Source organism: Lampris incognitus, chromosome 6, assembly GCF_029633865.1.
Source record: "Lampris incognitus isolate fLamInc1 chromosome 6, fLamInc1.hap2, whole genome shotgun sequence".
Lineage (NCBI taxonomy): Eukaryota > Metazoa > Chordata > Actinopteri > Lampriformes > Lampridae > Lampris > Lampris incognitus.
In genome coordinates, this window is record NC_079216.1 from 23,580,734 (window position 1) to 23,596,994 (window position 16,261).

Sequence of the window (16,261 nt, forward strand, 5' to 3'; positions counted from 1 at the left end):
AGGACAACTGGGCTGGGCAAGGCAGAGCAAAATCGCCACTTGAAATCTGACTGGTTACTGATGCGCATATTTCTTGTGTGTTGGGGTGAGGGATGGGCACCGAAACCCAGCATTACTAAATGGGCACTGGTACTAAATTATTAAAGACCGTAGCATTGATAAACTCTGATCTGACATTAACGGTTCTGGTATCGGTATTGGAGTAATTAAGAAAATAAATTTCCTATTTATTTAGGCTACATGGTAAACCTTTTCTTGCACCTTTTATCTCACAAACTAAAGATGCTGACAACGCTCACTGTCACTAGTGCAACAAGTCTTGTGCAAGTAAGGGCGGAAACACAAGCAGGCTTCTGAAAGATGTAGTGAAAGTGCATCAAATACAGGTGGAGAAATGCAGTTTTCGACTGCCTAGCTCATAGTTCATCTCTCGTTGCCCCATCCACCTCAGGTATGTTATGTATCCTAGCAGCCTAGAGCACCACAGTGTTAAGTAAATTATACACACATGGGTCAATGATTAAAAGCAACACCCCGTCCAGACATGAGAAAATAAAGAAACGTTAATTCTGTTCTTAATTTGTTTCTTTTTTTTTGCTTTAAAAATTAACAAAGACCCGATAGGAGTATTGTTTAAGTACCGGATCGATAAGCAGTATCATTAAGAGCGGTAATACTGTTAAAATCTTGATGACACCCATCCCTAGTTGGGGTCAAAGATTAGCGATTTCAACTTGTCGCCTGTGTTCCCCACGCCACCAACTTTCTCGCCAGGCTTGGCACAAGTGGCTCCTCGCTCCTCATTCAAAATGAAAGGAGGCAAGGTTGCCGGCAAGAGAAACCACTTCCAATGTGTCTTCGCTGTTAGGCACAGACATGGGTATGCTGGCAACACAAAGGAAGGTGAAGCTGTTCAGAAATGTGATCAAAAGGCTTGCTTTCAAGTAAGGTTTATTTATCACAAGGTAGTCCCAAAGGGCTTTACAATCAGTATAATATATGACAGTACACAACATACGACACCCTCTATCCTTGGACTCGTGACCCGAATGAGGAAAAACGCCACAAGAAAAACCTTATGAGGAAAAAAAAAAAACATGGGCGAAACCTCAGGAAGAGCAACAGAGGAGGGGTCCCTCTTCCAGGACAGACATGCAAAGGGTGTCAAAATACACAAAAATAACAATTATAATGTAATATCATAGATTATACAGAGCAAGGTAATGTAGAAATACAGATAATGTTACAAATTTAGCAAACTGAAATGTGCTGAGTAATAAAGGGAGTGATAAGTAAATTTAGTGAATGTGTGACCATCCAAGATGTCAGGAACCCCATGGATGCAGTCATACAGAAAAGTTAAGCACAAAGTCTGTAGTGGTGACGATTCCCACCTGTTAATTATTAATTCATCAGAGCCACATCCTACTCTACACATATATTAGGTATGATGTACCGTTTCCTTACTTGGCCTAATGCAAGCCTTGGGTCCACTTTAACATGATTCCAAATAACGTATATATGATATTTAGAATATTAATATAGCAGCAAACAAATATTTGCTATGTAAAGAGATAGTGGCATAATGGCATCCTGAGCAGAGAATGAAGTCACACTCCCGCTGTGTGTGTTGTAATCCAAGTTTCTCTGTTCTTTATTTTGGAAGCCGGTCCGGCCGTGTGTGCAGGTTACTGCATTGCCCATGCACATGAGGTAGCTACCATTAGCAGGATAGCTAGCAAGCTAATAATTATGTTTACATGGATTCAGGTCTGTGATGGACTGGTGGCCTGTCCAGGGTTTCTCCCCGCCTGCCGCCCAATGACTGCTGACATAGGCTCCAGCATCCCGTGACCCTGATTGGGATAAGTGGCTTGGATAATGGATGGAATGGAGATGGATGGATGGATTCAGGTCATTCTGCAGATCGAAGAAATCGCTCCTTAACAAGCTGAATGTGTTACTAGTGTTAATAAAATTACTTTATAGTGTACAAATCAATATTCCAACCAATGAAATAATAGCCAAGAACATGCAGGGAGCACCAAGGGGGAGGAATGCAAAGGGATGGGTAAGGTTTGTTTTGGGCAGAGATGCTGGCGCTGAATGTCATATACCTTTAAACAGATGGAAAAGGTGCATAATCTCCTACATAACATTTTGACGGTTACCATTCTGTAGCCAGTGATAACTAGATTCACATTTTAAAAAATGTCTATTTGATATTTTAGGTAACTTTGCACAAGCTCAACAATCTCAGCGCAATGCACTGTATCTGCCTGATCAGGACCGCACGAGTGTGGTCAGATCACATGATTGACAGCGGCTTCTCACTAGCAATGTAAACAAAACAACCCAACAGGGTGGAGCTCATGACAGCTAGTTGGCGCACTGCTAGCATCAGGCACTATCAGGTAAGACTGACGCGTGTGTGTGTGTGTGTGTGTGTGTGTGTGTGTGTGTGTGTGTGTGTGTGTGTGTGTGTGTGTGTGTGTGTGACGGCCTGTCCAGGGTGTCTCCCCGCCTGCCGCCCAATGACCGCTGGGATGGGCTCCCGCGACGCTGAGAGCAGAATAAATCAAGTCAAGTTTACTTACATAGCACATTTAAAACAACCACCGTTGAACTAAAGTGTTGCACAAGCTTAACATACAATATAAAAGAATCAGCGGTTTGGATAATGGATAAAATTGACTTGACTTGGATGAATGAATGGAATAAATCCGACCAGCTGGCAAATTAATCACTGAGTGGCCGGTTTTCAACAATGGCGAAGATTAATTCAAGAAAAACCGTGACGGCGGGAAAAGGGGAAGCCTCGAACTCGCCTAACAAGGGCTCCCGAGAAAAATAATGGCGTTCCGGCCGACAAACTGCTTGCGAGACACTTCGCAAGGAAATGGCCCAAAACAACAAAGACATTTGTGCCACGATTGACGATCGAATTACGAAAGTTACGGCTGATCTAAACAATGAAATCTCCACGATGAAGGACAGACAGACAGCAATGGCAGCTATAAGGGCTACAATGATAGCGCATAGCCAAACTATTTCATAAGTGGAAAAAGCCGCATCCCAACACTTGACGATATCTCCCAGTTGCAAACCGAGGTGGCTCGCCTCACGGCCGAGACTGTCGGACAAATGTGAGGACATGGAGGGGCAGCTACGTAGGATCAATATCCGCATAATGAAGGAAAGGAGGGCCCACGACCCAGAGACACTGTTATTAAGCTACTCACCGACGTGCTATCCCTCCAGGAGAAGCCGCTGATCAACAGCTGTCACCGGTCCCTTCGACAGCGTCCCACCAATGGGAAGCCGCCTCACCCATTTATCCTGAGGCTCCACTACTATCATGCCGTGGAGCAGTGGTACTCACTAATTTTCTTAGGACAGCCACTTATGAGTAAGACCATTCCTCAGAGCCACAGAGATTGCAGATATAACTCGGGTGTTTTTTTCATCATCACTCTCAAGATATTTACCATCTTTGTGTATGTTTAAAAAAAATATAGTACTGTAACCGGTTATTTCTTGCCCAGTGCGGGATACCATACGAGGTGTACTGCACCGCAAGGCGATGTCGCTAACCGCTCGACTAAAGGGTCAGACCCGTTAGTTAGGGGCTAACGTGTCTTATTAGTAGTTTACAAACGTCACCCTCTCCCGGAAGCGTGCCCTCGCGCTTTGTTATTCCCGCGCTCCGAAGAGACTTCTGAGGATCTGCACACTTCCGGATCCCACCGCTGCCACCAATGTAACAGGTTATTTTCTTGCCCGGTGCGAGATTCGTTACAGAGTGTACTGCACCACAAGGCGACATCACTAACCGCTCGACTAAAGGGTCAGACCCGTTAGCCAGGGGCTAACGTGTCTTATTAGTAGTTTACAGTACCATGCTTTCCATCCTTACATCTCGTTTTATTCTCAATTAATAATTACATTGCATTATTAAAATATATAATACTTGTTTGTGAGTTTGTAAGGCTGGGAGTGGAACCCATCTTATGTATGCATGTACATATGCAATTATACATAAGCATTATCAACATGAAAAAAATGTTTCGCAAATACAAAGCTACACACAGGCTATACGTCTACCCATGATCCCACGCTGTTACGTAGCCTACGTTCTTTGACGTATCTTCAGTATGCTGCCATCTGCTGGATAATTCATTTGAATGTGCTAAAACAGTACACAAACGGAACCTATAGAAGTAAGTTATAGCTATGTTCTTATTGTTATCAGTGGATCTATATGAGGCGCAAAACAATGTCTCACGAGCCGCATAACGAGTAACACTGCCGTGGAGGATATCCTATGAAAAGCTACCGATATAGAGAATTTAAAATACCAGGGTCAGCAAATCCAATTCTTTCCCGACTATCTGTCGACCGAGGTCAAGCAGATCCTGCGCAACGAGGCTCATCGTCACCCATGGCGGCTGTAACGGGTCGTACATGGCACATTACGGCCATCTGTTGGAATTCAGGTGGTGCTGCTTTGCCGGCTGTGTATGTTGTTGTGCCCCGGAAGTTGTTGTGCTCCGAGCCAGATAAAGAGTATGTCACTCAGCACTCATGACTCGTCTCATCATTTAACAACGAAACAGCGGCCAGCAACACTCTTTCACCGACCCCAAGGCAGCACTGGATTATGCCAAGCCTCACTTTGGGGCTACCTATAGTCCATGGGCCAGACGATATTTCGGTACACTCAAGGTGGCAAAACTTACTTATAATTTTTGAAAGGATCCATGTCTGTAGATGATATTTTGGTATGATAACCATTCCTGAGTGGCAGCTGTATCACAGTTATCAGCTCATGAAGTTAACCACCCGCTAAACTAAATTGCATTTTAGACGCTGGTGCATATCCTGGTTTAGCCTCATGGTCAGGACATTTTTCAATGTTCTATAATATTGTCTTTGGTATCATTTTAAAGGGGACCTTCTTAGCTTTCATTCAAGCCCTGTTGTGGATATTTCTCACAAATATAGAGGTCACTTGAGCTCTTCAACCCGTCAATAACACACATCTTTCTGCAATTTTCGCCTAAACTATATACTTTCTTTTAGCCCTGTGGCATCTAGGAATATCAGGGACACAAAACACAAAAACTGGAATACTCACAGGACTGTAAAGATTCAGGAAATGTATAATATACCCATACTATTTCATTGTGTGAGGTGATTGTGAACCTTAAATTAGAAGGGCATTATTACTAAGAAACTAACTAGACCAAAGCCAGTTAGTCCATGGGTCAGACCAGATATCGATATCACCCAAGGTGACACAACTTCACTGGTGCCATTTTATTTGGTACACTAACAGAAGTAAAATAATACATGATAACCTTTCCAAATGAGCAGCTATTTCATTTTTCTTTTAGGAAACCTGTTTCTGTGCCTCTCACGATTGTGTATTTGCCCAGATTTTTACAAATATAGCATTTCAACACCCCTGGTACTGATTAGCCTAGCTTAAACTCTGGGACTTAGTTGGCCAACAACCAAGGATAACCAGTACTGTGTACTTCCATTCATTGTGCTAAGCTAGGCTAACGTGCAGCCAGATAGCTTTCTACTAAACACATATAGAGGAAACTGGTATCTATCTTCTTGTCTCACTCTGGAGAAGATTGTAAGCTAATTTCCCATAATGTTAGCATGTTCTTTTAATGTATATGTTAATATGATTAGTTAAAGTGGCTACGAGGAACTTTAATCTTGTGTTGATTTTAGCGGCCTCATGTGGACAAAATACAGCTGTTGCATAGCAACTAGGTAATGTATCTATTTGTGGCCATGTAAGATAAATAATGGTAATATGACGCTGGTGAAGCAAAGTAAACTTTGTTTTAGTAGTGTTCATACACCTAAGTTACATGTATTTGTTTGTATGTGGCAGGTGAAAACTGACTGAATATGGCCACTGGTGAACAAGCAAGTTTTTACCCAATACCAAAGCACCCACGGGTGGAGTGCATTATCCACTGTTCTGATGATACAGATAAGCTGGTTTCACTACAAATTGTCGACTCATGGAGAACTCTGCTCAGGGCAGCTCAGATACGAAATCATGCACCAGTTTTGAAACTGGCAAAAGACATTCCTGAGGGACAGATTCCAGCAATCTACTACCACAGAAAGTGTCGCAGTATCTTCACTATGAAGCAAATTCTTGATGGCCTCCTTGCAAAAGAAAAGAAAAGTTGTGTCTCTGCTGAAGAGAAACAATCTAAGAGAGTAGCTCGACATGCTCCAAGTACATCTAGGACTTATGATGCAGAGTGCATATTTTGTCAGAAAAACCGCAAATATTCCAAGAGACAGAATACGAGAGAAGTACTGGTGCAGTGTCAAGAACTGCGAGCTGATGCAAAGATCAGGAGTGCAGCCACAAAGAAAAGGGACCGCAGAATCCTTGCCATTGTGAGTAGAGACCTTGTAGCAGCTGAAGGGCACTACCACAGGTCATGCTATAGACTTTACACCAAAGAAGAGGTTTCCAAAGGAGAGGTTGCCAGCAATGAAGATGATGATGCTGCAGCCCAGTATGAAGCTGCTGTGAATAAGGCATACAATGAGCTGTTCCTCTTCATCAGGATGGAGCTTTTTGGCAATCCTCAAGTGATGACAATGACTGATCTCTCTTCTAGACTGGTAGCTTCAATGAACTCCCAAGGCATTGCCCAAGTCAAGGAATCAACCAAGAAGCACATAAGGCGAAACCTGGAGAGTGAGTTTGCTGGAGCACAGGAGGGGCATCTTGCACATCAAAGGAGAAGGGGTCAGCAAAAATTTGAAAAGTGGCTCTGTGTGTCCTGAACTCTGCAAACCTGTAATCAAATTGCTCCTGTAGCTTCACAATGGCATCAGCATACTTCTCACCACTGAATGGTGTGCCTGCATCCATGAGTGCCTTGCATGCTGGGAAATGGCAGAGGTTTGTCTGAGAGAGCTGGGCTTTCCATAACACAAGTTTTGTGGAGAATGATCTCACGTTGTCATAGGCAGCACTGACAAGCTGCCCCTGGTTTTGTAATTTCTTGTTCAGTACATTCAGCTCATGTGTGATGTCAACAAGGAAAGCTAAGTCCATGAGCCATTTGGGATCACTTAGCACAGGAACAGCCATCCCAGCCTTCTCCATGAAGGCTTTCACTTCTGCTCTCAACTCAAAAAACCTCTTCAAGACGTTTCCCCTGCTGAGCCAACGTACCTCAGTGAAGTAGAGCACATCCTCATATGCTGACTCTATTTCCTCCAAAAAGGCGCGGAACTCCCGCTGCTTTAAACCCCTGGATCTGATATGGTTGATGCATTTCACAACGACAGACATCACATTGTCAAACTTCAGGCATTTGCTGCAAAGGGCCTGCTGATGGATAATGCAGTGCAGAGCAATGGCCTCCTCCACACCCTCCTCTTCCAGTTTTTTTTGAACAAGTGCCACCACTCCATTTCTCCTCCCTGTCATTGATGGCGCTCCGTCGGTTGTTATTCCAGCAAACCTCTTCCATGGCAAACCCGCATCCACAATGGCATCACACAGCTGGCGGAATATCTCCTGAGAGGTGGTCTGGCCATGCATTGGAATCACTGTGAGCAACTCCTCCATCACTTCAAAACTGTCGTCAACACCACGGACATAGATTGCGAGCTGCACAGTGTCGATGATGTCTGTGCTCTCATCAAGAGCGACTGAGTATGCACAGAAACGTTTGGCTTTCTCGCGCAGTTGATCATATATGTTACCTGACAGGTCAGAAATGCGCTCTGCCACTGTGTTGGCTGAAAGGCTGATGTTGCTAAACTGACCCTTCTTTTCCGGACAGACTATACTTGCAGCCTGTAACATGCACTTTTTAACAAACTCCCCTTCTTTAATGGCTTTCCCGACTTAGCAATCATCTCACTCACCACGTAGCTAGCTTCGACTGCTGCATCATTATCTTTGCTAGCTTTCTTGAAAAAATCTTGTCGCTTCAGTAAACATGTTTTAAGATTGGCGACCCGTTTCTCTCTCTCATCTCCCTGGTATTTTGTATACTCATCAGCATGTCTAGTCGAGTAATGACGTCTGATGTTGTATTCCTTGTGCACCGTAACTTTCTCGGTGCATATAAGACACGTCGGGCTGCCTCTGTGCTCAACAAAAAAAATATGCCGTCTCCCACTTTTCCTGAAATTGTCTGTGCTCGTCACCAACTTTTCTCTTCACGGCAGGTTTTGAGAAAGACATAACTGGGGCTTGCTGACAGGATATATTTTCCTTCCACTTGGTGTCGCTCCGGAATCAAGTTTCAACCAAGTTTCAACCGTTGCTAATTCGCGCTGCCCATTATGGTGCGTTCAAGTTGTGCTCGGAAGTCGGACTTTCTGAGCTCCGACTTGGAAATTTCAACTGGAAGTCTGAAATCCGAGTCGTTCCAATTTACAACTTCCAGCGTAACGGGAACGCACCATGACTTGACAACAAACGCGACACCGGAAGCTGTCATGAGCCTGCGCTACGGTAGCTCATAAGTGAAAAATAAAAGCCAAGGGCAAGCGCGGGCCGCACTAACACTAAACTTTGATGTCAAGTAGGGGGCCACAAAATAACATCCGCGAGTTTGAGACCCATGAGGTAAAATGTTGCCGCGAGTCTTTGAGCTCCGAGAGGAAATGTGGTTGTTTCTGGAGGAGGAGCGTAAGCATGAAGTTGCAAGCAAGTGTAGTGATGAACAATTTCTGATGAAACTGGCCTATCTCAGTGATATTTGGAAAGCTGAATGAATTAAACCTTCAGCTTCAAGGCAGAGACAGGCCAATTCCTCACCTGGCAGACAAGATCAGTGCATTCACTCGAAAGTTTGAGATGTGGGGCATGTGACTTGATCCAGGAAATACTGATTTATTTGAGAATCTGAGTGAATTTGTTGAAACCAGTGATTCTGGAGCCACCACCGTGATTTCATGGAGAAGATTCTTTCAAAAATACTTCCCAAACAATAGTGCTCAGTATGACTGGGTGACAGATCCATTCAATGCAGCAGCACCTGCTGATTTCAGCTCTGCTGAAGAGGACCAGTTCATTGAGATGACATCTGACTCCACCCTGAGGTTGAGCTTTACAGCTCAGAAACTGAGTGAATTCATAGGACAGACGGCTGTGGGCATTCTGCTTCCCTTCACCACATCCCGTCTCTGTGAGATGGACTTTTCTGCTGTTGCCTCACTTAAAACAAAGTACAGCTCCAAGCTCAACACTGAGCGTGACTTTAGAATGGCTGTATCAAGTCTGCAACCCTGTTTTGAAAAGATCTGCAGTGCAAATCAGGCTCATTGCAGCCACTAATGGAGTGAGTGATAAGACTTGAGCTCTCATAAGTTGACTTGCTCATTGTTTTCCCAAATATCTGCATTTGTGCTTTTTTTGCACAGATTAAACTTTGTTATTGTTCTAGCAAAGTGATTTTTAAAATTTTATTTCGTTTTTCTCTGTTTTTGAAAAAGCACACAGATTGATGGAGCAATCTAGTGACAAATGTAACAAAAAGAGGTTTGATAAAGTGGAACTTGCGTTTGTTATTTGCACAACAGAAATTACTCAAAGAATAGAGAAAGGAATGTTCATGATCTTGATGTTAGTAAGTAAGTATGTTATTTAACTAAAGTTAAACTTGGCCCATTTTGTTGGGGCGGGGGCATGAAAATGTTTCTTCATCCAAAGGGGGGCATGAAAGAAAAAGTTTGAGAACCACTGAGTTAGACCATCAGTATGCTCTAACCCCATCTCCAGATCTGTATAGACAGTGCCTAAATCTCCAATTTCAATTCAATCTTTTGTCTATTCAAGATGCAGAGCACTTACTCTTGTGCTCACGTGGTACTATGAACATGGCGGTAAGGCAAGCTGCCTGCAGGTGCACCAATTAAGACACACATTGCATATTCCTGCGATAGTTTGATTTCTGATCCAGTAGGGATTAATGACACTTTCAAATCTTTTTATTTTATTTTGTATAAGTAGGAGTTCCCGTCAGACACGACCCAGTTTTTTAATGAACTGGTGATTCCTTCAGTTGCGCCTGAGCTTGCAGATGACCTTAATTTTCCTCTCACCGTTGATGAGGTTATCCAATCTATCAGATCAATGCAGAGTAGTAAGGTCCCAGGCCCTGACTGCTTTCCTTCTTAATTGAATTTTTCAAAAAATTCTATGCCCAGCTGGCCCCTCTGCTCTTATCTATGTACAAGGAATTGCTTGAGAGTAGTTCACTTCCACCCATTTGACACAGGCATCTATATCCCTACTCAAAAAGGGGAAAGACGCTACTCTGTGCAGCTCGTATAGGCCCCTCAGCCTCAACATGGATGTGAAGATATTGGCTAAGGTCCTTGCACAAAGTAATCTTATCAGATATCATATCAGAGGAACAAACTGGTTTTATAAAGGGTAGATATTCACTCTTTAATATATTGTAGCGAATTCGGGGGGCAACCACGGGAATCCGCATTTCCCCTAGCACGGGAGACATCGCTAACCGCTCAACTAAAGGATCCGACCCGTTATTTCTCCATGCACGTTACACAACCCCCCTCCTTCGGGAAGCGTGTTCGCGCGCATCCCACTTCTGACACCAATGTAGCGAATTCGGGGGGGGGGGGCAACCACGGGAACCCCCACAGCCGGAACGTGAACCCATATCTCCCGCACTGCGGGAGACACCGCTAACCGCTCAACTAAAGGGTCCGACCCGTTAGCCAACGTGACTACTGCTCCATTCACGTTACAATATGTACACTTTGTAACGTAATCTATGCCAAGACATCCGTGACCCACCCAGAAGTAGTTATCACCCTCGATGCCAAGAAGGCATTCAATCGCATCGAATGGGAATACCTACTTTCTGTCCTTAAAAAAAACTTCCGCTTTCGTAATAAATTTTGTTCTTGAATTCGCCACACATTATTTATATATATATATATATTGTAACGTGCATGGATAAATAGACACGCTGGCTGGTGGGTCTGACCCTTTCGTCGAGCGGTCAGCGATGTCGCCTGCGGTGCGGGCGATACGGGTTCGCGTCCCGGCCGCGGCAGTTCCTGTGGTTGCCCCCCCGAATTCGCTACATTGGTGTCAGAAGTGGGATGGGGAGACCGTAAGGCCATCGGAAGCGTATGCGCCCAGAGGCGTGGAGGAGCTGATATGCTTAAGCGCGGGGACGCGCTTCCCGAAGGAGGGGGGTAATGTAACGTGCATGGATAAGTAGACATGCTGGCTGGTGGGTCTGATACGGGTTCGCTTCCCGGCCGCGGCAGTTGTGTGTATATATATATATATATATACACACAAACACACACACACACACACACACACACATCCCTCAAGCGCTAGCGTCTGAACTAACGACATTCGCTCAAATTTTTTGCCCTCGAACACGGTACACATCGGGGGTGTCCTCTATCCTCACTGCTGTTTGTGCTTGCCATTGAACCTCTCTGCAGCTTTACGCATTTCCACCTCCTCCCAGGCTGTGATGCGGGAGGGTATGGAACATAACTATCTCTACACAAGGACGATTTATTGCTTTATGTTAAAAATCCAGTTGTCTCTTTACTCTATTATTTCAGTTTTAGAAAATGTTGGCTTGTTCTCTGGCTACAAACTCAATCTTCAGAAGAGTGAATGTTTCCCCATAAATCCAGCCACGTTACAACTTCAGCAGTCTGACTTGCCTTTTCAGCTATGCCGCTCTGGTTTCATGTATCTTGATGTGACGGTAACTCGGTCATTATCCACTCTTTGCTCTGCAAACTTCGCTCCCCTCTGCTCAAATGAAGTCTGACTTTCAGAGGTGGGGGTAACCTACCACTATCGCTTAAAGGTAGGATCAATGCTGTTAAAGTGAACAGCTTACCTAAGTTTCTTTACTTATTCCAATCCATCCCACTGTTTTTACCCAAGTCCTTTTTTTAGTTCAATTAACCAAGTCATCACCACATTCATCTGGGGAGGTGGTTTACCCAGGGTAAGTAGACCCTTACTTCAGATGCAAATTAAGCGGAGGACTTGCACAACCCAACTTTCTTTACCATTACAGGGTGGCGAATATTAGTAAATTACTGTTTTGGCTACATGCTGCAGATACTCCATGGTGCCATCTAGAAGCTCAATCTCTTACTTCGACATCACTCCTTGCTCTACTTTGTTCCTCCCTCCAGTTAAGTCCCTCTCGTATCACAAATAATCCTTTAGTATTCTCCACACTGAAGATTTGATACCAATTTTGCCGACACTTTAATTCTTTTTCTACACCCCTTCAAGGCCCTATCGATAGAAATCCCCTATTTTCCCCATCCTTAATGGATGACACATTCTCTCTTTGGAAAAGGAAAGGTTTAAGGACATTCCAAGAGCTATTTGTAAATGTCACGTTTGCTAGCTTCCCCATCCTAGCCTCTAAGTTCTCCCTACCCCCCTCTCATCTTTTACGTTTTTTCCAGGTTAGGCACCGTGTCTCCTCCTGTTTTCCTAATTTTCCTGCTCTCCCTCCCCAACAACCCTGGGACGAGCTTATAATTTTACTCCCCCGACAGAGGGCAGCTATTTCCAACATCTATTCAATTATTATGTCACTGGATGTGGTCTTTGAACAAGACAAAGACGGCTTGGGCACAAGAAATCGGGGTTGAATTGGATGAAGAATTGTGGGATGAGGTGATTGATAGGGTGCAAACTGCCACCTCTTGTGCCCATCTTGGGCTTATACAATTCAAAGTTTTGCACCGAGTACACTTCTCCAAATCCAGACTATCCAAAATATATCCAAATGTAAGTGACAACTATGGCAGGTGTCATGCCTTCCCATGTGACTTCTCTCATTTGTTCACTACCCCAAATTGTAACCCTATTGGCATTCAATCTTTAAAACTCTTTCTGATGTCCTTGAAATTGATCACGTGACTTTCATTGGAAACGAACAGCTCCGCGATGTTGGGAGGATAGCTAGACCTTAGCAACCACAGTTTACACTGAAGTTCCCACTGACGATCTGTGCTTGAAAGAACGATATTTTAAGCGAAAACCGGACAAACGTATGGAAATAAAACACCACAGTTGCGATTCACTCTTTGAGAAGCAGTTTACAAAATAAATTTTACAAAGTTCTGGCCTAATGGCGCAAAGGATCAGATTCGATTTGATGATTTTCGACTGTTAGGCCAATCTCATGCAATTCCGCGATGGCTTCGATCAAGAATTGTGTATTAGATGGAAAAAACAATTAGAGATATATGGAAAAGCTCGCACATATTAGCCCGATATTTTAACAAATTTACAAAACAAAAAGCAGTTTCTTTCCCTCTTGTACTAATTATATTCAAACGATGTAATTTTAAGATTTAGCTTTTAACTGCTGATGATTGACACACAATTGAAAAATGTCTAATAAAATTGAAATGTCTTTATTTTTGTTTCTTTAAAAAGTATAACAGTTTTATACAATGAATAATATATAACTTGAAAGTTGTATCAGTCTGAAGGAACTACGGTGTCACACACATTTGTCAATGCACAAGAAACCAAGGCAATTTTATCCACTGTTGTCATATGTCACTATCCTTATTACTGAGGTAGTCTCTTGGTAAAATTCCTTGTAAAATTTTACATTTTCTCTGTACTAGGCCAATGACACTCTCCACATGGATGCGGACAGATGCCATTTTTCTTGTTGCCTCAGTTTCTAAAGGACCAAGCTGCTCCCTTTTGTAAAAGCAGGTTATCTTAACTTCTGCATGATACTAATATCTTCGATATCCATTTTCTTCTTCTTTCCTCTGCCAACCTTCCGAGTTTCTTCTCCTTGATGGCTGATTATCTTTGGAAAGCGAAAGTAGGACTAGTTCTGCTCACTGTCAGCTCGACTGGAACAACCAAAAACAGCGCAGAAATTAACCATTGTAAAATATCAAACCATGACAGCTATTCTGTATCAATCAAACCTTGAAACAAATTCTGTCCACTCTTGACCGTTTAGAAAACGTTTACCACCGCGCAGTGAGAGGAACACAGCATCCTATGGATTGGAGCTATTGTCCTCCAACATGGCAGATGTGTTGCCGTCACATGATATGTGACGTAATATGAGAATGACCAATATCCATCTTTGGCATCCCGACGGATTTGTTCTCATTAAAACCTAAACAAGCTGACATTGTTAGCTCGTCACAGAAGTCTTCTTAACTGGAAGTCTGCACTGCCTCCCTCCTTCTCCTCTTGGCTTAAAGATGTGATGTTCTTTCTTAAGCTGGAGAAAATTAAATATTCTTCGAGGGGTTCAAATGATATATTCACCACAGAATGGCAACCCTTTATATTATTCTTTAATGCCCTGCAGATGCTTCCTATGGATGAGGGGCCATAATTTGAGGTGTTCTTAGACATCTGAGTCATCTTACTGCCGCTGACTAGACGCTGACAATGTGCAGTCCAAACAATTTGCCAACTTTATTTTATTTGTCTCTCATACTGTCAATGTACAGTTGTTGTGTTGCTGTCTTATTGTATTGTAAATTTTATGTTGTTGGTGTTATAGGTGGGTGCACTAGCGCCTCCTCTGGCCGGTTGGGGCGCCTGTTCAGGGGGAGGCGGAACAGCATGATCCTCCCATGCGCTATGGCCCCCTGGCAAAATTCCTCACTGTCAGGTGAAAAGAAGCGGCTGGCGACTCCACATGTATTGGAGGAAACGTGGTAGTAGGGTGGGCCATGCTCTGTATTTTTTGTAAATCAATCGAGAGGTGTTTAAAAAAACGTGTTTTGGTGTGTAGAACACGAATCTGGATTTATTTATTTTTTAATTCTGATAACCCTAACCTACATCAACTTGCATTTCATTATTAGCAAATGTTTCATTATTTTGATATTCTTCTGGAAGAATGAGACTAAATTGGGGTTTTTTTATTTTGAAGTTAAGACTTTTATTTTGATAACTTCCTGTTAGGCATCAGTTGCAGCCATCTTGTTGCTAAAAACCACATGTTGGGGAGGTTGGCAATCCTTATACATCCGTCTTCTGTGTTCTTCTTGTGGCATTGCCATTAAGTACGTTTTTTGATTAGGAACCTGAGGAACAAATAGATAATAATATTAGACATACATTACCTTGTTTTATATTAAACTTGTTAATTGATTTGTGTACTTACTTATTGTTAGCCTGAGTTACCTGTAAAGGAAAACAGGGATCCATGAAGGGAATATTTTGATGGTTTTCTGTAATACTTGCCTGTGTAATACTTAAATGCCTGTCTATAATGGATACTTACCTGTTTATTATTGTTTTTATTTCAGTGTGAACTAGTTAAAAAATGGCTCAAGTCAGAACAAGGATGAAATCGAGTTCACATTTGAGTAATCTTGTTGGCACTGGGTGGCAGGTGTTGGTGTCTGACCTGCCAACTGTGAAGGATATCCTGAAGTATGGCATCTACTTGAGGGAGCAAAGTGAAGATGACAGGAGGAACTACCCAGTGGACCAGCTGGTGGGTGACATCTTCCCTGGTCTGATTTGTCAGTGTAGCAAAGCTAATAGTCTCTTCAAGTCACCTGTTATCAATGAAAATGTGACCATCATGTCAAAGCTCAAGGAGGTCTGGAATCAGGCAGTGAAGTTTTCTCTTGGGAAGGGCAAACTTCATGCTAAAGACAGGTTCATTGTCAAGTTAGACAAATTATTTTCTATTTTGACTTGCAAATGTCCGATTACCAGTTGTGGGGCAGGATGCTGTGAGTGTGAGGGCTGTGTGAGCCAAGCCCACATTAACTGTTCCTGCAGCAGAGAGAAAAGGATTCCTGTGAAAGATTTTGCCTACATCAAGGGACAGAGAGAGAAGGTTGGAAGTAAAGGACCCCGCCAAATGGGGGACCCTGATCTGCCAAATAGTCTAGTCAGTTAAGGCAAAATGGCTGCAAAAAGTCATTCACATTTGAGCCTATGTTTTTCTGTTAATTTAGAGTCCAATAAAGAAAAAAATGCAAGGAGCCCAAAATTTTAGGTGGGGGAAGTCTCTGAAATGGCCACGCCCACTTTTTAGGCCTGGAAATCAGTATCTCGGCTCCTGAATGTCGCAGAGAGCTGATCATGGGCTCAAAAGAAGCAGAAGCACCACATTTATATAAGCATTATGAACAAACATATACCCCAAAACCTTTACTTTTTCAGATATTTTAAGAAAACTAATTTTTACTGGTCACGTTTCACGTA

General features: G+C 43.1%; 1 protein-coding gene across 1 annotated transcript in view; it reads right to left on the reverse strand.

Annotated features, from left to right (window-relative positions):
- Positions 1–16,261, reverse strand: part of LOC130113779 (homeodomain-interacting protein kinase 3-like) — a 118,981-nt gene that overhangs the window by 61,082 nt on the left and 41,638 nt on the right. The gene's annotated exons all lie outside the window — the stretch shown is intronic.